The sequence below is a fragment of the Choristoneura fumiferana genome, chromosome 24, assembly GCF_025370935.1.
Source record: "Choristoneura fumiferana chromosome 24, NRCan_CFum_1, whole genome shotgun sequence".
Classification (NCBI taxonomy): domain Eukaryota; kingdom Metazoa; phylum Arthropoda; class Insecta; order Lepidoptera; family Tortricidae; genus Choristoneura; species Choristoneura fumiferana.
Window position 1 is genome coordinate 13944318 of NC_133495.1, and position 25602 is coordinate 13969919.

At 38.4% G+C, this 25602-nt stretch overlaps 1 protein-coding gene across 2 annotated transcripts in view; it reads right to left on the reverse strand.

Moving 5' to 3' along the window:
- Positions 1–25344, reverse strand: part of nvy (CBFA2/RUNX1 partner transcriptional co-repressor nervy) — a 93904-nt gene extending 68560 nt beyond the window's left edge. For both annotated transcript variants that reach the window (XM_074106224.1, XM_074106223.1), the window contains exon 1: positions 25121–25344. The gene's annotated coding sequence lies outside the window, so the exon portion shown is untranslated. The remainder of the gene's footprint in view (positions 1–25120) is intronic.
- Positions 25345–25602: the final 258 nt, after the last annotated feature.

Consider the following 25602-nt stretch of genomic DNA (forward strand, 5'->3'; position numbering starts at 1 on the left):
TCAAGGGACAATTGACAGCAGTTGACCAAACTAACCAAAGCTTATTACTATGGGTACCTACTATGTAGGCAACGGATAAACACCCTTATATAGATAAATAAAATACGTACTTAAAATACATTATTTAACGCTCAGGACCCGAAAACAAATATTCGTGTTATTCATACAAATACCTACCCGACCGGGGATAGAACCCGAAACCTCAAGCTTTACACCCAGATCCTCTAACGATTTGGTTATCCGGTCATCCACTGAATGAAGTTTTCATTGCATGCTTTTCTAGAAAAAATAATTTTATTGTGGATTTTGTATGATCATTATAGACATAGCATATGACGGATCTCTCGGACTAATTACGTACTTCGTCCGTATGTAGAGAGAGAGATGAGGGAGAGAAAGGTGTAGATAGTGCCACGAGAGTTAAAGTGAATGATTACACACAGAACTGATTGCACAAAAGGGGAGAGAATGAAATGAAAGAGTACATTCAAATAGGTTTTTGGAGTCTTTTTGTATTTTTTATATTAACTCAATATTTTGTTACTTTTACGGTCATCCCGTAAAATCTTTATCGAAAATAGAAACTGAAACATAGATGCACAGAAAAATCAGAAAAAGAGACCAGCGCTGGGAATCGAACGCAGGTCCTCAGCAATCCGTGCTGCGTGCTATACTACACCACCACCAATGAGTAAATGTCAAAATCCTGCTGTCATTACACGACATGTTGTAACTATATGTGTAAATTCACTTCAACTTTTGCAGGTGGTAGGACCTTGTGCAAGGTCCGCCCGGATTGCTACCACCATCTTGCTCGCTAATCCTGCCGTGAAGCAGCAGTGCTTGCACTGTTGTGTTTCGGCGTGGAGAGTAAGAGAGCCGGTGAAATTACTGGCACGTGAGGCATCCCATCTTAGGCCTCTAGGTTGGCAACGCGTCTGCAATACCCCTGGTGTTGCAGATGTTTATGGGCGGTGGTGATCTCTTACCATCAGGAGACCCATTTGCTCGTTTGCCATCCAGTCAAATAAAAAAAAAAAATTCGTGGCACTACCTATACCAATCTAAGCTAAGATTGTCCTAAAAAATATCTACTGCAATCACCACTAATACCTATCGAATTAAAGTTAAACAGTAGTTAGTTAGCAAATTGATTCTGATTGCGAGCGCGCTAGACAATATAGACTCTGGAATCGAACCCCTGACCTCCATCCAGCAGACCGCAGCTATATATAGTGCGCGCGCCTCCGCGCCATATGCCGCGCACGTGGCGCACTGTGTGCACAGCGGGGAACTGACGTAACCCACCAAATTATTTTATCACGCGGCACACACAAAATAGCTGTATCTTTGCGACATATTTAGCTATTCACTTTGACACAAAACGAAATACCAGGGGCTTAAAAATTAATGTGGAATATTTCAACAGATGGTTGGGTTATTGCTTTTGGACAAATTTGTTAAATGTTTTCCAGAAGTGTTCGACGGTACAATTTAATCGTTTTCGTCGTCATGTATCATACCTAATTGTTATTTGTATTAAAGTAATTTATTTTTAACACAGTGCATTCTATAGATGACATTTCAAAGAATCCTATCAGCAGGATTCTATAAGTTTATAGAAATCGTTGGTATGGCAAACGAATGTATTCTAATACCTTTAAACGAGCAATTCTGATTATATATATATATATATCAGAATCTCGGAAACGGTTCCAACGATTTCGATGAAATTTGGTATGTAATAGTTTTCGGGATGAAAAATCAAGCAAGCTTGGTCTTATCTGGAAAAACGCTTGTTATCGAGTTTTAGCCCGAGCAAAGCTCGGTCGCCCAGGTACTTATAACTAATCAAAATATGAGAAACAAGTGATTCAGTGCTTGACAAATACTTATTTTAAGTGAAACTAAACGATTTACAGATTTTGAAACACTAGTAACAAAAATGAAATGCGAATTTTTTTTAGGCAGTTAAAAATATTTTTGCTAAATCTGGAGTTACGAGGTTATACCCGGCGTCGCTCGTGACGTCACAGGCGCGTGTTCCGGTAGGAAGTGGCTTCCAACTTAGCTCCGCAGTTTATAAACAATTAACACTAGAAAATACGTAATAAGTAATAACGACCTTTTTTATTTCTTAGTACAAAAATAATCCTACCAACTTTGGTGATGATGATTATTTCCTATAGTCCCTCACCAGGGTCATTAGAGGTCAACGATTCCATGTGTCGTGTGTGTGTGTTTGTACTATTAAAATTTAATATGCCCATCCTACTAACACAAACGTGGAAATGTTTGTGTGCGTTTGTGTTTGATACGGGATCCTGGATTTTGACCGAAAATATTTATCCCATTTTTATATTTTTGAGCTGTACTAACTATTCAGGATATATTTCAGGACTATCCTGTAGAACCTTTATAGATTAGATTAGTTTTATTTAACAATACTGCAGTAAGTACTTTCAAATAAAAAAAAAACAGTTCCATATGAAACAGTTAAGAAATGAATCGCTAGGGCAAAATATTTTCGATGATAAATTAGAAAACCGTTTGTTATCTACTCCTTCAAGCTAAAACGGCTGGACGAATTAGAATGAAATTTGGTATAACAATTTGCAATTATTGATGATGATAATTACATCAGATATACATATTTTTCTCTATGTAGGTACCTCTATACTGCTAACATTATTGTGGTATTTAATAAATAGTCATCGTCTTGTATTGTATTATAACTATTATAAGCAGCATCAGTTTTGCAGGTGGTAAGTAGGACCTTGTGCAAGGTCCGCCTGGATTGCTACCACCATCGTGCTCGCTAATCCTGCCGTGAAGCAGCAGTGTTTCGGCGTGGAGAGTAAGACAGCCGGTGAAATTACTGGCACTTGAGGTATCCCATCTTAGGCCTCTAGGTTGGCAACGCATCTGCAATACCCCTGGTGTTACATATGTTTATGGGCGGTGGTGATCTCTTATACCATCAGGAGAGCCTCTTGCTCGTTTGCCATCCAGTCGAATAAAAAAAATAAGCTTCCAGAAATTACAACAAACCCGCAATAAAACACCAAAAGGCATAACCCGCGTAAACAATTCCTTAATATCAACAAGTAACAATAGTTTACCAGATTTCGCGTTTCAATACATCAACCTTCTACTACAACACTCACGCGAGCGACCACCATCAATACGCGTTATCCATTGATTGTTATACTTGGAGCAGGTGATCCAAGTGGTGTATTAGAACAGTAATGTACGTCGCCCTTGCGGTTTGGTCGCAGTTGTTTGCGAGCCGGGCGACGCCCCGGGGCGTCAGGTGTGGCGGACGGGCGCGCGGGTTTGGCAAATTTTAATGAATGCCGACCGAGATGCTTGGATACTGGAAGTGAATTTCAGAGTCACTTTGTCCTTGCCTGCGGGTAGACGCCTATTGAAGTTAAACAGTATAAGCAGCGCTAATCGAGTCGCGTGCGACGGCTTTTACCTGCACCCGCGCCCGCAGCGTGCGCCCGCGAAGGGCACCCGGCCGCGCCAGCTAGCGTAGGTTAGGTGCTTTTCCACCGACAGGCGGGGCAAGATGACAGTTGAAATTTGTATATTTTTTTTTCAATTCTCCTAGCGTTTCGGTTCAGAGCTTTGGGTTAGCGTGGTTACGATACGAGATGTTTTTCTATTGTAATAGAGAGAGAGAGAGAGAGAGAGAGAGAGAGAGAGAAACATTTATTTACACATATTCGATACACATAAAAATACATAATAATGAACCGTATTGCCTTGGCTTTGTATGTATGTTTGGCTTGGTATGTGGCTTGGCTAGATTTTCAAGTACAGTCGAGTTCATAAACTTCAAAAAAATCTGAACACGCTTCTACGCCGTTAACAATAGAGTCGCATTCAGATACTTTAGATCACAATTTTGCTCACAAGTTTATGAACTCAACTGTACAGACTATATTAGATATTTGTGAATGTTACTTTTTTAAAATTTGGTTTGTTGATAAAAACTAGCCAAGTCAAAACTTGAATTAATTCTTAGTGAAATAAATGCATTGTGTTAATAATTAAGTGTAAATTATTAAGTAGCAAAAATTGTGGTAGTATCAAGTATAATATAAAGTATGTAGTAATATAAAAGTTTTCTTTTTTTCCAACGCCAACAACGACGAACATTCTTAATAGTGAACTTGGCCCTCGTTTCACATTATTTTTTCGGGTTCGATAGTTGTAACTACGCTCAAAGTGTTGTCTGACACACGCCCCCGCCGCTTCCACAGACTGTATATCCCAGGAGACCACCATGTGCCGCCGACTGCCTGTTATATGGATTTTCATTTAGGAAATCGTATAATATTATAGCGTTTAGCTTGCAGCTAATGTGAATTTTTATGTTATTTTTTAAAGCCCACGCCAAATTAGACTGTCGGTTTACAGGAAAGGTCACGAAGGTAGAGTACATAATGAATATGGATAAAAGTGGTTGAAATAAATAAATATAATGGGACACTTGACACCAATTGACCTAGTCCATGAAGCCGTGGTGGCCTAGTGGTTTGACCTATCGCCTCTCAAGCAGAGTGTCGTGGGTTCGAACCCCGGCTCGCACCTCTGAGTTTTTCGAAATTCATGTGCGGAATTACATTTGAAATTTACCACGAGCTTTGCGGTGAAGGAAAACATCGTGAGGAAACCTGCACAAACCTGCGAAGCGATTCAATGGTGCGTGCGAAGTTCCCAATCCGCACTGGGCCCGCGTGGGAACTATGGCCCAAGCCCTCTTGTTCTGAGAGGAGGCCTGTGCCCAGCAGTGGGACGTATATAGGCTGGGATGATGACCTAGTCCATAGTAAGCAAAGCTTGTGTTATGGGCACTAGGCAACGGATAAACATACATAAATGGATTGATCATAAACTTAATATTACTATTAAGTTTATGGGATTGATACACAGTTAATACATAGATGCTTACCACATACATACAACAAGCATGATTTGAGTACAAGCATTTGTACAATCGAACAAACCGATCTAGGAAGTCGATAATCGTTTGCATGTCATAAAACAATAATGCCAATAGACGCGTCTGTCAACGTGAAAGTGCGACTTTAGCGACATATTCATTTGATAGGAACTTATTTAAAAACCGGCCAAGAGCGTGTCGGACACGCCCGAAATAGGGTTCCCTAGGCATTACGAAAAAATAAGTAATATTTTTCTAAGGATTTCGTATTTTGTACGGAATATTCCAAGTTTAGGTATATTTTATACCTTAGGCTGCTATTTACTCTTAAACTACTAATAATTCTCAAGCAAACTTAGCCGTTATAGTTTTTCTTGTAAGTTTGATATACTTACTACCACTCAATTTTTTCAAATTTTCCCACCCACCTGTTTAAATTTTAGAGGGGGATTTAAATAAAAATTTGCACTTTAAACTTGAATATTTCGCAACCAAATCATTGAATCGAAAAAGTGTCTTATCAAACTCCTACCCCTTTTAAAAGACCTATCTAACAATATCCCAAACTATAGGGTGTGTGAGAAAAAAAAACACCCCCACTTTACGTCTATGGGAGGAAACCTAAAAAAAAATTTTTTTTAATTTTTTATTATACCATTTTGTTGGCATAGTTTACATATATATCCGTGCAAAATTACAGCTTTCTAGCATTGATAGTTCATGAGCAAAGCCGCGGACGGACAGACAGACAGACATGGCGAAACTATAAGGGTTCCGTTTTTGCCATTTTGGCTCCGGAACCCGGCAGAGACAATTTGTTTCCACCTGCTACGATCCTGGTATACCTACATCGTTCGCTTCCACAACACTGAGTATTTTCATACATGCTCGCCGCCTCGGCGGTGTCGGGTACTCTAGACTCAGGTCTAAAGAAAGCCCTAAAGAAAGGTCAGCCTTTCTTTAGGGCATCCCCAATCTGATCATGGAATGTCCTCCTTAGTCTCCCGTCCCAGATTTCCATTCAGACTTACCTTATAATACTTATCGCTTTCGTAATTCTTCCTTCATCAGTTCTCTCCATACTTCCAAACCAACCTTACATACGAGTAAGACCTCCCTTTGACTTAATATTTGTATTTTGTTATATAATACCTCATTACGGGGGGGTGTTCCATAAATGTTCCAACTGAGTATCGAAGCCGGGACCCCAAGCTTCGTCATGAGACTCTCTAACCACTATAATTGTTAACATTTCGCAGTCGCCAAAATACTTAATGCTTGTTTTTATTTTGTGTTCTCTGTTATTTGCGAAGTGCGAATAAAAATATTTCTGTTTCTATTTCATTTCTATTTCTCTTATTTCTAGTTTTATTCCCATGCCTAATCAAACATTTCTGATTTAGATTCGCAAAAACTCCAAAGTTATTAATAGCTCTAACACCTTCCCCTTTAATCCCCCCCTAGGGGGGGGGTGGCACAGCTGCGCCCCCTGTCAGCCGCAGCCGCACACTTATTTATTTGAGTTGGATTGATACCGGCGATTGTGTGATTATTAATCTTATTATAAATACAATCCAACTAATATAATAAAATTAAAAAGTTTGTGAGTATATGTAACTATTTGCCCGCGACTCCGTCTGCGTAGTATTCATTTATCGCTGTCCCGCTGGAACTATGTAACTTTCCGGGATAAAAACTATCCCTATTAATTATCTAATTATCCTGTTATATTTGATTTAATTTGATTGATTTAATTTTTAATTTTGTTTGATTTTATGTATTGTTGTATGTTAGAAGCGTATCGTATTGGAGTAGGTATTGTTGTGTGATTTTATGTATGTTTGACATTATTTCATCTAAATCGGTTCAGTGGTTTAAACGTGAGTATTAAGTTTTTTTGCCAAAAAAAAAAATTAATTAATATATTACGAGACATATTTCTTAAAATAAATAGAGCTAAGATATATTGTGTTTAGTTAGTTATTTTTATTTATAAAAATTTAAAATTTTAATACATGTTCATTTTGGAATTAGTAGTTTTACAAAATAAACACGTTTAATTAAAGTCTTAAACTGCCATTATCGTAAAGAAAAGTTATGGACATTTAGTGAGTATTTTAAAATATTTCTACCCATCCCTAAGACTGTCAAGCTACAAATTGCATCTCCGATAACAGGGTAATATATATACATATATTTTCTATAACATAAACTAGACCCCGTTATCATCAACGTTATCGTCGACGGCGCGTTTAAAAGAAGCGGTGTGCAAAAGCCCTTACACGCCTGCCCAAAGAAGGTGTATTGTTTTGCCGTAGAACCTCAAGTTAGAGTCGTAGGCGCTACAGCGTAGCACGTGCTACGCAGCTTGCTACGCGCTACGGCCATTAGCAGAATAGAGAACGTCTTTATCATTCTTTAAGTTTTAACCGTTTACAAAATCTCTGATTATAATAATAATAATAATATAGCCTTTCTGTTCCGATCTGGTAGTTTTCTTTTTTTGTGTATGATATCATAAAGTGTGTCCCTCAGTTCGGTGTGTCTTTTGACATAGGCCTCCTCCAACTGCCTCCATTGGATTCTGTCGGCTGCAACTCTAGTCCAGTATGGTCCCAGAGCTAGGCGGAAATCATCGTTCCATCTTCTTATTGGACGTCCACGTCGTCTGTTTCCATCTCTTGGGTACCAGAGTGTTACCCGCTTGTTCCATTTATCTGCTTTACAACGTAAAATGTGACCCGTGCATCCCCATACAAGTAATATTACAAGCTATTATAATTTTGATCCACTGTCAGTGAATGAACAAAAATGAACTAATAGAATTTCTTTGCTCACCCGTGACCTTATGATAGCTAAGTTTTTGCAAGATACGCGTGTTCATGCATTTCCTCCACCTCCACACTGTAAGAACACACACAATTCACACAAACCCATCTATCACCACTACCACAGTACACTGACGCGTTTCAAACTCAACCAGAGCTCAACTTCAGAGCAACACAACCATGTACACCATGCTACCAGATGTTAGACTCCCAGACCATGACCAGATGTTGTCTGGTCGTCGAAATCGGTCCATCTTGTCACGATGCACATGGGCGATCGCTGACATCTTAGTTAGCTCAGTGTAAGCTAGATGGCGCTTACTTCAATAAGGGATCTCTGAGCAGAATGACGGACGAACTCTAGAGGTCGCCACCGTAGTTTTCCCTTGACTCATTTATTTACGTAATAATATGTATTTAATATTTATTTATTATTTACTTAATTATTTTATAAAAGTAGGCATTTTATTACACTCATTTACTACGCGAGTTTGTACGACTAAATATATCTATAACCAACTCACCCTTGACCGTTTTTGTCGGCCAAGGGGGGTGTCGTCGATCAGCTGTGACCGGGGGAATTCTAACTGTAATATTCTCGCCCTTAAAAGCTGAAGCACAGCTGTAAAACACACATTCAACAGCTCATACTACACTAAACAGCTCCCTCGAAAGCTCCATACGCCCAGACTTGGTAAGTTCTCCGATATTTAACTCTTGTGTTTTTCTGTGTATTTTATTAGAATTATTTTCTTTATAATTTGAAAGCTAGAATATAATTTGAAAGCGTTTGAAAGCTACAATAGAATACATTTTAAACTTCTCATGCTCGTAAAGTTCATGTTTATGCTGGATCAAGGCGACATAAAATGACTGTTTATGCACTAGTGCATAAAGTAAAATCTTCGTCTAAAACCAAGGTAATCAGGTGTCAACAGCCACAAACAAAAAAGTTTCTACATATATTTTTTTTTTAAATTCTAATTTATTAAAAACTATAAATCAATGAAAATAAATCAATCAAACTAAAAAATATAATTATATAATAATGCAGGAAAAATAAAAAGTACACAGAAAGTGAACAATTGTTTCCACTATTACTATTTCATTTCCTCGCAATCTAAGTGAAAAGCAGAGTGTAAAACTCGAGCATTAAACCCATTTCCCCCTCGACATGTCTATCCACCCTCGCCATGCCGGCTCGGGTGTCTATATGGCTTGGATAAAATGGCTCGTTTTATGCTCCTGTTGTACAATCTACTATTTGCCTCGTGAGTTAAAAACAGAAAACAACACGCGAATAACCAAGCACTGATACACTTGAGTCCCATTTCAGAATCCACTCCACTCGTACATACAAATATCTACCCGTTGATCGAACTCGGGACCTCTAGCTTCGTAGTCAGGTTCGCCATAACCACGGGCTATCCGGTCGTCAAATGAGGATGATTGATCTACCCCGACCAGGAATCAAACCTGTGACCTCCAACGTCCTCCCTAACCACTACTCTACGTCAAAAAGCCAATTGGCCATCACAATCAACCGCAGCAACAGTTTTTTCGTCGAGTACTCGTATGTTAAGTACAATCGAGTCGGTATAATCGAGTTGTCAAACGCACGCAGCCGCCGAGCAAAACTTTGATTAAAACCGAACCAATCAGCCAAACTGTTGTTCCCAAAACACCCTGTACCTGAGTGCCAAGATAACTTTGCTGTTAGTTTGCTGCTGACCGGTACAATGCAGACGCAGAGCTATATTTGTCGCAGCGTGTGAAACACGCAGATGGAAATTCCAATTTGGACGTCACGATTTTGTGTTCATGAGCCGTTTGCAATTAGTACAGGGGAATTTAATATAATTAAGTCGTTTTCTGGGTTAAAAAATAATCTATTTAGTCGCCAGTTAGACTATATCAGAAAACTTTGGACGCGTGGACGGTTTTTGTCATAAAAAAAAAAATATCATGGGACACTTGACACCAATTGACCTAGTCCCAAACTAAGCATAGCTTGTACCAAATATTGGATACTAGGCAACGGATAAACATACCTATATAGATAAATACATACTTAAATACATATTAAACATCCAAGACCCGGCAACAAACATTCAAATATTATAATATGAATATGAAGCGCGTGGGGGCCTGTGTCGTCACGCCATGTTAAAAGTACCACTACCATAAGTTTACAGTGACCGTACTCGATAGCGACGGCGTAAATTATTTGTATGGAGAATTGTACAGCGCCACTACCATAAGTTTACAGTGACCGTACTCGATAGCGACGGCGTAAATTATTTGTATGGAGAATTGTACAGCGCCACTACCATGTGAGTTTACAGTGACCGTACTCGATAGCGACGGCGTAAATTATTAGTAGGGAGATTTGAACAGCACCACTACCATGAGTTTACAGTGACCGTACTCGATAGCGACGGCGTAAATTATTTGTAGGGAGATTTGAACAGCACCACTACCATGAGTTTACAGTGACCGTACTCGATAGCGACGGCGTAAATTATTTGTATGGAGAATTGTACAGCACAGCACCACTACCATGAGTTTACAGTGACTGAACTCGATAGCAACGGTGTAAATTATTTGTAGGGAGAATTATACAGCTGTCGCACGACGTGTCGTTACGCAGTACTGTAAAATAAATAAATAAATAAATAAATACTGTAACTAGCTATACATATCTTCATTATTTTTTGTTCACTAAAAAAATATTTATTTATGTCAAAAAAATAGAATAATAATCAAATCACAAATAGGTACCAACTACTAAACCACAACGGTTCTCTATCGTTTGCCCGAATTTCATACGCCCGAATGTATCGTTTTTAGAATTTTCATTTGCCATAAAGTAATTTATTTCTGAAATAGTAATTTCTTCAGAGTTGATATTAAACGAACCTAACCTAACCTACTGCAATCTATATGATGACATTTAAAAAAAACCTGAAAACAGCACGGTTCTATATATTTTATGGCACGCGTTGGTATCGCAAGTGAAATTCGGGCAAATGAAATTCGGGCAAGTAAAGGTAAACGCAATTTTTCTTGTTGATGTATTTCAATTTGTCATTTTCCTGCTTTGACGTATAATTTCGAGTTGTCCATTTTCCATTTGCACCAAACGACAGTAAATCCTACACACGTGAGTGATCCATTGATTCCACTAACCATTTTCATAAACCTGTAGAGGACCTAACGAATCAAACCACCATTATTCCTTGACGTTTAAGCCTTAATCCTTTGGCAGCGTCGGCCGCTAGCGTCTGCCGTTGACAGCTCGATTAAGGGGGCAAGGGGGGGGGAATTAGAGTTGCTATTGAAGTATTAGTAGGTGAAAAGTGTGGTTAAATAAGTGGGGTACATCTAGGACCAAAATATACGCATACAAGTGTCTTGGGTGAGTTGGGTGCGTCCCAAGTTATATAAAAACGTTAGATATAATTTCATATTATAAACGTTCATTATGTATAACATGAACATGAAACACAAAAATTTCATTTAGTATAACAGTTGTTTTATATACTTTCATAAGAAATAACATGTTTATGGGCTAAATTCATATTAAAGAAAGAAAGAAAATACATTTATATATTTTTTTTATTAATATATCTTATTTATTTATTATGTAACATACATAAGGTATACCGCTTATACCTAATACGTAATAACTTCTTATTTAACATTAATACGATATTATATCATACTTTGTTACTAAAATACTTGGTAAATTTAAAAACCAGAAAATTAGGTGTTTTTCACCCTTTAATCTTTATATGTTTTACTTCAAAATTTGTTCGAGCGAGCGAAGCGAGCGAACAAGACTATTCGGAGCAGAAGCGACTTGGATAGTTTAGGTTCAGAAGGCTAAGGCGGGTCCGCTTCGCTCCCGCCGTAGCCTTCGATGTTAGGTTTTTTATAGCAGCGAGGAAACCGTAATTACTTAAGTGATTTTTTTTTATTTATATTTTTGAGCATTATGTTTTCCGTTGTAAGATTTAATGAATGTTATATGTTTTGGTTGTTAGCGGTTGCGAATATTATATAATTTGATCGTTACACTCAATGTATGTCCAATTGTCCATAGCTCATTATACATAATGAAATTATATATTTTTTCATTATTTTTTTTATTTTTACATGCTATAATGCTCATAAGAGCATTATAATGCTCAACCATGCTACCAGCTGGTAGCATGGTGTACGGTTGTGTCACTCTGAAGATGAGCTCTGGTTGAGTTCGAAACGAGTCAGTGTAGTGTGGTGGTGGTGATAGATGGGTTTGTGTGATTTGTGTGTGTTCTTACAGTGTGGAGGTGGAGGAACTGCATGAACACGCATATTTTGCATAAGCTTAGCTATCGTAAGGTCGCGGGTGAGCAAGGAAATTCTTTTAGTTCATTGATATGGACCTCCGCAAGGTAACGCCTGATTCAATAAATACAGTTTTACACAATTTATTGTATTGTATATTCTACATCCCACAATTTTAACACGCTTAGCCATTAAATAATATTGCCGGTAATTACTGACCCCCACCTGAGCGGGGGGGGGAGTAATCGTCAGCAAACACTATTAATCATTTCGCGCACCTGTTAGCACGAGTTGCTAGGGTGACTGGACTTCAGGAATAGTCAGGATTACTGCAGACGGATCCGGACTTTTGTAGCCTAGTGTTCAGAGAACCCGATGAAAATGTCATCTGTCAAATTTCTACAAAAATGACCAAGTGTCATTTTTTCGTTTAATCCATTGCTACGCTCTTGTGAATCAACGTACCATTGCTTGTTGACATAAAATAATAAAGCTCCATAATAATGGATATGAACATGTCACTAATTTAATATAATAATTAATGGACGCATTGAGTTAAAATTTTAACATGGAGTTGTTGAACCACTTGCTACTGTGATTTAGCCGTGTGCTTGCTATTCTGATTTATTATTTACAAGCGGACCCGGCAGACGTTGTCCTGTCCGAAAAACCACTATATTAACATTATGATAACAGTGACCTAGCAAACTATCTATAGTGCCATCCTGCGAAACAGGCCTAGCCTAGTGTAGATGTCACAAGTCGTTTACCTTTACTTGCCCGAATTTCACTTGCCATACCAACGTTTGCCATAAAATATATAGAACCGTGCTGTTTGCAGAATTTACTGAAGAAATTACTATTTCAGAAATAAATTACTTTATGGCAAATGAAAATTCTAGAAAACGATACATTCGGGCATATGAAATTCGGGCAAACGATAGAGAACCGTCACAAGTAAATCACTAATCATAACCGCTAGCAGTGGAATAGTATTAAATAAGTAATATCTAAGTAGGAACTTTCTTAAATAATTGTGTAACCAACCTGTAACCAAACTGTAATGCACTGTACTGCCACTGTATCAAAAAACTAATTTTGATTGTTTTTTAATATCAACAACAGCGCCATCTAGCGGATCCAAGTTATTTAAATACGTTCTTTGATTTGAGGGGAGAGTTTACCCTGAATGAATGGATGAACATTAAAATGTTTGACAGTTACGAAACCCATGAACATTTTATACGGGAAAACGTTTTTTCTTTTATTTTATTTTTTCGTAAATTTTCCAATGTTTTTAATACTTATTATTTCATACCTGACGAAGACAAATCCAAAAACACAAAAATCATAAAATTGGTACAGCCGTTCAAGAACGGTTTAAGAGTTATAAATGGTGTAACTAACACGACTTTGCTTTATATACATATATACCGGGTGTGGCCTGTAACTTGAGCAAATAATATCATAAATAAAGATCATACAGGTTTGCAGGTGGTAGGACCTTGTGCAAGGTCCGCCCGGATTGCTACACCATCTTGCTCGCTAATCCTGCCGTGAAGCAGCAGTGCTTGCATTGTTGTGTTTCGGCGTGGAGAGTAAGACAGCCGGTGAAATTTCTGGCACGTGAGGTATCCCATCTTAGGCCTCTAGGTTGGCAGCGCGTCTGCAATACCCCTGATGTTGCAGATGTTTATGGGCGGTGGTGATCTCTTACCATCAGGAGACCCACTTGCTCGTTTGCCTTCCAGTGGTATAAAAAAAAAAAAAAATACTAATCAAACTGAACAACATTTTAGTTCAGCGACTTTAAAAAAAATAGTTTTTTAATTTTTATTACATATAAATCTATTCTTTTTAAAGTCGCTGAACTAATGTTCGACGAGTATGATCTATGTTTTAATTATTTGCCAAATAATTAAAACATAGATCGTCCTCGTCAAGCTAAACAACATTAGTTCAGCGACTTTTAAAAATAATGGAGTCTTTGAATTTTCCTTTTTTCACACAAATTAAATACTGCTATCAATGTACGCCACGCTACAAACATCAAACATTTTGCTTTACATTAAATTACGTAATATGAGCAAAACATTAAAGAATAGATCAGCGACTTTTAAAAATATTGGAGTCTTTAGATTTTTCCCTTGTCAAACAAATTAAGTACTGTAATCAATGTACGCCATTCTTGAACACAACTGACGTCGCCTGTCATGCTGCAAACATCAAGCATTTACATTGCCTCTACGAATAAACTTAAAAGTGTGATAAAGATAAAGAAACTAATAATTTTTAAAAGTCGCTGAATTCATGTTGTTCAGACACGATCTATGTTTTAGTTATTTGCTCATATTACAGGCCACACCCGGTACATATAGATTAATGACAACATTTACTTCAAATACAAGTAAGGTTCAAGTTCAAAAATCCCGGTACGCGATGGTATACACATTGTCATGCCAAAAATCGCTCATATCTCGCATTGAATCGCAGCAACCGCACGGTTGCAACAATACCCGATTAGATGCATCTTAACACCGACCTTAAAAGCATCAGGTAACCCCCATGAGCAGTAAGCAACGGCAGTAATTGGTGTTATCAGCTGCGGGCAGCCTTCAAACAGCCCGCATGGGGGTGGAGCGACAGCAATCACGACTGACGCCATCGCTGGTATTTTAATAAAGAAGTATTTTACTAAATGAGAAATTTTGTAATGATTTTCGTTATTCAATGAACTATAACAATGACGGCTACTTGACGGGTGGAATATCGCTAGATGGCGTTAGTATCGTGAAATCAGTTTGACGTTTGCTTGCGATTGGCTCATTCAGTTATTTAACCAATGAGGGCTATCGCGTATGATTTCGCCGCTAGAGGCGCTAGTGTAGCGTGAGGTCTCCGAAATGTCAAATCTCATAGTTTTTGGGTGAGCTACGCGGGTTTATTTATAATTAGAATAATTTTGTGAATATTTTGCAATATCTGAAATTAATTATGGCAAATACGCGTTCCGGGGCAATGAATGTCTGTGTTTTGAGACAGTTTTGCCTTTCGGAAACCTTTGTCCTCCCTTTTTTCCGAACAAAACGGGGACTATGCAACACTGTGGCATGCTCGATATTTTTAGAGTACGGTTTTAAGGTGTATTAAATATGATTTTAATCTAAACTTTGTTTTCACGCCCGTAATAACAGACTTTGAAAGCCATACTTAAAAACCTCACGCAACAGTGCGCCATCTAGTGAGACAAAAAACGATAGCCCTCATTACGAGCAAACGTCAAACGACCTCACGATGCTAACGCCATCTAGCGATATTTCGCCTCTGCGAAAACCCTCATTGAAATAAATATCACGGGATACTTGACGCTAAATTGACCTAGTCCCAAACTGAGTAAAGCTTGTACTATGGATACTAGGCAACGGATAAATATACTTAATATCATCATTATCCTCATCATCCCAACCTATATACGTGCCACTGCTGGGCACAGGCCTCCTCTCACAATGAGAGGTCTTGGGCCGTAGTTCCCACGCGGGCCCAATGCGGATTGGGAACTTCACACACACCAATATAGGTCAAACACTAAGCCACCACGGCTCTTATACTTATACAGACACAGAAACATCTCGCCTGTATTCCCAATTATGGGGTAGGCAGAGCACACGAAACGTTACGGCTTCGGAGCCACTTTTAGCAATTTTAGGTTTTAAGTTTGACAAAAACGGTACAATAGTGACAGGTTGCTAGCCTGTCGCCTACGGTATACCTTAACCTATATCCTCTGTCGCCTCTTACGACACCCACGGAAGAAATGGAGAGGTGTAATTCTAACCCGACACCACACGGGTGCTTATACTTATATAGATTAATAAATACTTAAATCCCGATAACTACGCTGTGCGCAGGCGCCGGCCGCTGCAGGCCTTGCCGCGCGGTAGGACCAAGTTATTGGCCAAGGCACCCTTCACGCGCGCCCTGGCTGCTCCAAACCAGGTAGCAGACTCAGTTGATCTGTTTCATTGCACTCTGAGTGAATTCAGAAGTTGTCTTACACATACATACATATACATACATTAAACATCCAAGACCCGAGAGCAAACATTGCTATTATACATACAAATATCTACCATTACATTACTATTTGACGTTACGGTTTTATTTTATTTAACTTAATGACCCAATAGGGCTTATAAGGCAAAGCTCTGTGCAGGGGGCGACACTAGCGCAAACCTCCATGACAGCGTCAGTTTTCTTTATATTTTATCGCCATGACAGATCATGAACAAAGAGTACCTATAGAAATCATGATATATTTATTAGTAACAAAATAACATGATCGATTAGTAACGATAATTATATTTACAAAAAAAAATATTGAAATAATATAATATTATGGCATCTAAGTTACTCAAAAAACAGTTTACGGTTTTGCGCAAGTGCTGCACTCAGACGGCAGAAAATCGCAGTAATATTCCCTATAGATTGCAAGCAAGACCGTAACGTCGAACACACCTTAACACCCTGTATATTATTGCGAATAAAAATTTATATTTCTGATTTGGATATCAATGCAAGTATACAGTTAACAAAAGTACAGTCAGCTAAAAAGCTTGCATTAAAAATGACGTTTTTAACAAAACCTATACTAGCCAAATTAATACAAAATGATTGTGCTAACGCTCCGTGCCCGCATGGGAAGGTTTTATCTTGTACACAATTGGTTCAGTATCTCAGCGTTGTTGACCGGAGCTGCAGTCCAAAGGGCCTTCACTTCGCTGTACGAATGTATATTAAAAACCGGCCAAGTGCGAATCGAACTAACGCACCGACAGTTCCGTAAATATGTATAGCTATTTTATATATCTAGGGTTAGCAGACTCCCTCTCCTAAGGAAAATGTTCGCAGTGTAGAGTCATTAACGATTGGTTACTGGTTACGGACCTAGACAGACATTAAAAATAAGATTTTGAGTTACTTTTATACCAAATTTCAAGTTTCTACAGACAACTAGAAAGTAAGTACCCTGGGGGTCATTTTAGATGATTACCACTTAAACAGACAGACATAAAACACTAAGATTTTCAGTCTTTTCAGTCGGGACCTATTACTGAGAACTCTCGAGATAGTCGTAATTGGGCCAATCAACTTTTATGCCGACACTAAGTAATCTGTCCGCGACATTTTTCAAACAATTGCTGATTTTTGTAAGTAAACATGTTTAGTCTGTAATTTAATAGATGGTGTGCATACATGCTATCCTACGTAAGTTCAACCTATTAAACCATGAAATATCTTGTTGTAAGTACGATTTTTTGGTAACGCCAGAGACAATTTTGGTAACGCAGGAGGCGCCCAAAGTGTCAAAGTTTGACTTGACCTCCTTTTAGACCTACCTCTACTCTGCAGCCCGTCGCATGGAACCCAATCAGTGGTGACTTTGGTCCAGCGATCCGGATGCATCCGGCAGACATGTCCTACCCGTCTCTCTTCCTCGCCTACTGGACTAAATATTCTAGATCCATTTTATAATAACATGTATACACACAGCCCCACAACCACATGTAGACGTAACTGTCAAGTCAACAGTAACAGTACATAGCCACATTAACAATTTTCACACCTGCTAACACAATCTTGACAATAACTATTCAACTGTCGTCTCACAAACACAGATGGCACTGTTTGTACGGCGCACGCGCCGCTGGTTTACGCAAGTGGTCCGAAACAATTGAACATACAGAACTAGGAACATAAAAATAAAAAAGACCCTTGGTTAAAGTGAAAAGAGCCGTATTGTGTAGTTAATAGTGACTTCAGTTGGGGCTATTTTGTTGGTCAATTACAACCGAGTAAAACTACGAGATGTCGCATTTTTGAGTTTTGATTTTGTGATATAATAAAATGTAGTAAAGCTAGTTATTGAATGCTTAGTTTCAGATACTTAGGACTATTATTTATCTACCTGTGCGTTTGGTTTCAGATGTCTGTTTTTGTTTGGTAGTGGTAAATTGTTTGTGGGGATTTGTCGCATGTTTTACAAGCTTTCATTTAAGTTAGTTTGTTATACGTAGGAAAAAAAAAACTTATAAAAGGCCTCTTCTACGTACCTATATAACATGCGTACACGTGGAAACACTCGCAGTAGAGGGAGACCACCAATGGTGGAAGGACGATATCTGCCGACAGGCGGGTGGAGGATGGATGCATATGGCTGTCGATCGCCAGGCGTGGAGAAATGGAGAGGAGGCCTATGTCCGAAGACGGACGAACTAAAGGCTGCTATGGATGGATGGATGGATACGAGTATAACGTGCATAGACAAGTTGATGTTAATTGAAAAAAATCAAGGCAAGTGCTAATTGGACTTGCGCACCGAGGGTTTTGCACCAATTCGTAGGTTTCTGTGAACATCCAGTAGCCTGCTCCTTAAATGTATGCAGTGTGCGGTCATTTTAGATTGGTTACTAACATAGACAGACATAAAAAAAGATTTTCAGATTTTTCTTATTAGTTGTGCTGTAAGTATACCTTCATACCAAATTTCAAGATTCTATAACAACCGGCGGTACCCTATGGGTTTCGATTCTACAGCACTTGTATGGAAATATCAGAGCACAGAATAGGCGTCATGATTTATAGAATAGTTTTTTTTAGGGTCGCCGTCATCGAAACTGATGAGAACTATTTGTACAATATATGGAAATACCTTTTTTAATGACAATAATATGTTTGTTTGACTATCATGCAGCATCTTACTGGAAAAGTAAAGTGTGCCAGTATTATTTTGACAATCCAAAACACTAATAAGATACAAAAATACTGAATTTAATAGCGAATTCTTGGCACAAATACATAAATCGATTTCGTATGTAAATGATGACGTGAAATAAATCGGAAGAAATCAAAAAGTTCCAAACTTTACTTCGAAACCAAAAGACAGTTACGAATTACGACACAAAGCATAGGTTACGAGACGATCCCGTCACGAACGGCGGCAGGGCGTAATATTCTTATTTCAAATTGGCATAACGTTATTACGTTATTACCACCTCGCATAAAGAGGGCTATCACGTATGAATTCGCCGCTAGAGGCGCTAGTGTAGCGTGAGGTCTCCGAAATATCAAATCTCATAGTTTTTGGGTGAGCTACGCGAGTTTATTTATAATTAGAATAATTTTGTGAATATTTTGCAATATCTGAAATTAATTATGGCAAATATGCGTTCCGGGGCAATGAATGTCTGTGTTTTGAGACAGTTTAGCCTTTCAGAAACCTTTGTCTTCCCTTTTTTCCGAACAAAACGGGGACTATGCAACACTGTGGCATGCTCGATATTTTTATGGTACGGTTTTAAGGTGTATTAAATATGATTTTGATCTAAACTTTGTTTTCACGCCCGTAATAACAGACTTTGAAAGCCAAACCTCACGCAACAGTGCGCCATCTAGTGAGACAAAAAACGATAGCCCTCATTGATTCGTAATGGGCGAGATACGCAGAGACAAAATCACAGGGTTGCTTAACCTTAAAGGCAATAAAATCACGCCCAAGCTAGGAACAACAGCTTTTGTCTGAATTAACGGTGTCAATAAATAGGTACATTAGTACTAACATTACTTTCCTTCATAAACTGCCCTCTCGTTATTTTCAACAACGAAAAAAGGCGCAACTGTCAGAGCCAAGAAAGCAAATAAAAAAAAGCTTCACTTTTTTGCGAGACAAAGGCAAAGGCTCCATAGTTCCCGCAATTTTTCTCTTTCTAATTAGAGACGTGAAATATTGTAAAACTATATTACTTTATGCGAACCTTCGCTGACGTACTTTAATCATTACATCTTGCATTTTTAACCTCCGTCGCAAAAGGAGGGGTGTTATAAATAAGTTGACGCCATTCTGACTGTCTGTGGCCTCGTAACTCTGAAACGGATGGACCAATTTCGATGCGGTTTGTTAGGGGAAAGCTAGTTTCTTTGCGGTGATCCTTAGCTATAATTCATTTAAATCGGTTTAGCCGTTTTTGAGATATTGAACTTTGAAATGAAATGACAATGTCGGCGGTTTTTCAGGTTTTCGATGTTGTTTTGGTTATTTATTTAAGTATTGAAATTCCTTGGAAGTTTTCTAAAAATTACCACGTGTTTTCCACTTATGTTATAAATGCAAAAATTTGTAAGTCTATTTGTTTGTTACCTCTTCACTTCTAAACCGAAATAGTGGCTAAAAAAATGTAAAAGCATGTAAATCTAATCTAATATAATATTATGTACATTAAACAAATAAGTAAAAGTATATCGATACTTTGATGAAATTCGGCATACATATAGTTTGAGTCCCGGGCGCCGGGGAAGGAAATAGTGTAGTTTTTATCCCGGGAAATTTCATAGTTCCAGCAGAATAGCGATAAATGAATGCTAGTGGTTAATTAAATTTAACCTTACTTTTCTTAGGAATTATAGAAAACAGAAATATAGAAATAATAAGTACACAAAATAAAACAAGTATAAAGTAAATATTAATGACAGTATTTGCGAAATCGCGAAACGATCTCAGCTCAGCATAGTGCTGGCCGAAGAGGCTAACGCTGGTCTTCCGCTGAGACCGCTTGGCGACTTCACGGAAGGCGACATAAATTCAAAAAAGTAAATCTAAAAAGAAACAAACAGAAAGTAATATAATTTAGAACTATACTTATAAATGAGCAGGTATTTCTAATTAGAAAAGTGAAATATAGTAAAACTGTAGCCAGGTGTCGTAAACACTAAAGCGCTTGCAAGAAAAATGTTCCCCTGCTTATTGGAATTCGGCCGTTACAATTTATACGCGTGGAGTTACACCTGCGGCCGGCAGATGGCGCCTTCGCTTATTGTTATGCCGAAGGTTTAGGCGCCCTGGATAGGACTTGTCTAGTTTTCTTCTAAAACTAGAAACGAATAAGAGGAGAAGAAGAGAAACGCTATGAAATGATCTTTATCTGGCGTAAATGTCTGTAAGTACTTTAGTTTTATACATTTGCTTTATGACTGTTTTGGGTTCAGTTCGTTTTCGAGCGTGTGTATGTCGGCGGCCGATCGTAAAATCCGCCAGATCACGAAATATCTAGGCATATCGTGAAATGGCGCCACTTCATAATATGTCTAAAAGTTGGGCAGGCATTATCACGATGTGCCTGAGAAACAATACGGCAGATCGATTAGAGAAACGCATTCGCCGATATTCCTAGCTCTATACCGGGCACATCGTCATATGCCAAAAAAAAATTAGGTAGGACGAGCGAAGCGAGGAGTGGTTAGTATGAATTAGACCACAACGCACGAGCCGAGCGAGCGAAGCAACCGTGCCGCGGCAGCGGTCGGCGAAGTGCCAAAACCGATATGGCGGCGTTTCATAATATGGCTAGACTAGGAATTTCACGATCTGCCTAAACGTCACTAGGCAAATCGTTAAACGGTGAGTTTTGAACGATATGGCGGAAGTCCCTTAGCCAATTCATGAAATGGCGCCATTTCACGATATGCCTAGGAATTTCGTAATCTGACGCATTTTACGATCGGCCCCCGACATGTACATACCTATGTAGAGTCGCGGTCAAAGGTACTTTACACTTTAGTACCTTGCCACTGTACTGTATGCTATCTGACAATTTTATTTTCAACAAAAGTTCGAACATGAAGTGACAGCTACAAGGTAATAAAGTGTAAAAAGATATCTTGGACCTCGACTGTACATAAAAATTAAAAAGGAAAAACAAGTCTAGTAGTCTAAAACTCTGTTTAGTAACAAACAAACTTCCCCCTTGCCTACTGGGATACTGCATTGGATTTTTTGAGCTAGTCACGATTTTAATTGGGCCCCTTTCACACAAACCCAACTGTCACCACCAGCACACTACGCTGACACGTTTCGAACTCAACTAGAGTTCATCATCAGAACCGTTCACCATGCTACCACATGTTAGATGTGTGTTCTTACTCGTACAGCGTGAAAGCGGAGGATCTGCGAACAAATTTGTGGCATAGACGTAACAATCGTAAGGTTGCGGGTGAGCAAAGTAATTGTTTGTAGTTCATTGACACGGACATCCGCAAAGTAACGCCTGATTCAATATATCACTTAATCCTATAATGTTTTCGCTTTTCCGTTTGAAGTACCACAAAAAAGTAGAAAAACGGTGGTTAATGCTAGATTCGCAAACACCGCGCAACTCCGTACTTTGGTCCGATACCAACTTAGCCCAACCAACGGCGTAGGGAACGTATTCTCTATCCATTGCATCTCCGGAACGCTCGCCATACACTGATTACTCAGCAGTGCACGCAATGAACAGAGAAACTGCTCGCGCGCCGTTTTTCTGCCGTTCTAGCGGTCCAGCCGTACCTCTTTGCTTCTAACATGTTTTTAAAGACACAACTTCAAGGAAATATGGAAGTGACAGCTCCAATCCCGCAATTTGGCAACGCCCGGCCCCTGAGGCTTTAGGGTTGAACAGCCCTGACGGAACCACTGTTTTTTACAAGGTTCAATTTAACTTGCCATCTTTGTATGTTTATTAAAGTTATCTAAATTAAAAGAAAAATTTAGCAACAGCATTTTTGTCTGTTTCTGCCTAGTTTCTGCAATAGCTTTAGGTGTTTTGGCTAGAAAAATACACCTCAGTCAAATACTACTGATAATTAAAAAAATAGGCTAGCGAGATAAAGAAACAAGTATTTTAACGTTTTCTAAAATTCCACCCTTGAAGGGGTGAAATGGGAGTGCAAAGGTTATAAGAATTATGATTTGGTAATTTTTGAATTAACTTCAAAAATTTGTACCTACTATCTATGTTTAAAAGAACGTCTGTCTGTATCTGTATTCATATTATAATATAATCCTCTGAAAAATCAATCTAAACACGAAAAAATCGTCCAAAGTAAATCTATGCTATCCTAAATTTAACGCGAGCGAAGCCGTGGGCACAAGCTTCATCATCCACTGAAAGACGTCCACTGCTGCACATAGGCCTCCCCCAAGGGCAAAAGCTATATTGTGTATGTTATTAGTAGATTGATAACCAAGGGTGGAAAGTGACCCATTTCACCCGAGTTAGACATTCTACTTTTCATTTCGACTGTGAGGAAAGTAAAATACTACAAAAAAATGAGAATAATAATAAATTGAATTTACTTATATCCAACCTCCAACGGTACCTTTTCGACTGGCCACTTGCCACGGCCGACTATAAAAAAATCGAGTTGGTCACGACCAAGGAGCTTATTAAAAAACTGGAGTTTGAACGCCGAACGAAGAAGCACGACCTTTATTACTTATTTATATATTCCATCTCTTTCTTTCACATTTCACGAATGACTTCCATCTCTTTCTTAACCTAACTAAAGAAAGAGATGGAATATGTTCGTGACGTAAATAAAGACCAAATTTCTTGTTTCAAACGAATGTTCGGCGTTCAACCTCCAGTGTTGTATATAAGCTCCTTGGTCACGACGTGCATCTAGATGGCCATGCCGAAACGTAAACTCGAAACTCGAAGTTCGTGTCGTGTGGTCCCTCTGACACTTATACTATTTAATATGAGAGCGAGAGGGACGATACGACACGAACTTCAAGTTTCGAGTTTCGTAGTAGCTGTGCAGGTATGCGTACAATGGCCCGCATGCCCCGCGTGACCCGCATGCGGACTCATGCGGCCCCGCATAGAATAAACTGTGGTTTCAGTAAACATTATTTAAATTTGGAATGTTCACAGATGGGGTATAAATGGTATAATGCGACAGAGGTAACGTATTTTTAATGTTGGCTAAAAAAAGACTTGAATTAATCGAGATTAATATTTTTAACGTGTTTGGTAGTTTTTGTTATTCCGCTGTAATCTTGATTAAAATATTGTATTTTCGCTAAGTAACTCTTTGCTTAATTTTTTGATAGAAATAATTTTATGTCAATTCAATATCATCTCATTTGTTATTGTAATTTATTTTTACTATTTATTTTGCAACGATCTTCGTACAATTTTCATTCAATGTTCATTTCTAACCGCCATTATAGTTTTTAATTAATTTATTTTAGTTTACTACTAGGTTTCCTGGCCAAACTTGATTATTCATGTAATTTTTTGTATGAAATTTGAATTTAGACGTTTTAAATACATGGTAAGTAATTTATTTCAACAATCAATTATTTCGTCTGGTTAAAAGACTACACCTGTTAAGTAATCAGTTTCAAAATTAGCTTATGATCTTAGTTATTTCTATTTTTTAATAAAATTAACCGTACCACAGAACGATAAATGAAAATATATAAACCGAGGCAGAATCAAATCTTCCCGGACCGCATGTGCACTTCGAAATTGGAACTGTTTAACATTAAAAAAAATAGCGAGGGACCCGGGAGTAATCCATACAGCCGGCGTGCGGAGCGCTGAAGGGTTTAACGGCGTTATATTGGCTGCAACAGCTGATGCCAGCCTGCCAACATGTGCCAGGTGTTGCCACCTTTATGAAACTAATAACTTTTTTTACCGTAGATACTGGCTGGTTGGACGTTGAAAAATTTATGAAAAATTGTTTTGTTTTTGTTTTATTTAATCCCTGGCATTAGCTTTTTTGGCAAAAAATTTCACCATGGGATTGGGTTTAATCCCAGGTTTGGGGTTGGGTTTGGATTGGGTTAGTCTTGAGAAAGGACATGTTCAAACACGGAAAATAAATTAGTGACTTAATTATTGATTTGATTTTTACGTACAGTTGATGCACAGTTTTTTTTTTTTACAAATATCTTTAATGTTCCGAAGTCACAATCTTCACCTATTTCTCAGAACCAAAAACTGTTTATTCAACGGCATTTTTGGACCAACTTTTTCAGTGCAATATTTATTAGCCATAAATTATTTCTATCGCGTATTTTTTCTTGTCTGACATTAATTAACAAGTCTGATATTTAGAAAAATAATCCTATGAAACACACAATAAGCGTTGATTTAAAACTACGCCGATAAATTACTCTTACCGCAGCGTTTTTGACAGCTGACAGCTTACAGCTTTCCCTGGTTTAGTGCAGTCACAATTCACAATCACAATCACTGGAGAACTTGTTTATAAAACAAAAAAATCGTTGTGTACCAACTGGTTGGATATTAATTTTAATTTCGAACCGGAAATAAATGTTTTTTTTTCGAACGCGATCTGTCAGAGTGACGTTTGAAAGCGCGCGAAACGTGCAGCACGGGGCGCGACCGGCGGGCGACTGAACCGAACCGAGAGGGCGGCAAGCCGCTCTGGAAAAACGTTTTTCCAGTGAAAACTGTTTGTTGAGCTGCCTGGAGCGTTAATTTATAGATTTCAGAGGTTTAGCTGGTGCTGTGAAATTTTTTTCTTCAAATTAGGGTGGTAAGGGTTGCGTTTATGCATTTTAATTAATATTCACCTCATTAACCCCATACATGCGGTTGTCTAAATCCACTGAAACTGGATACTCGTACAATATTTTAG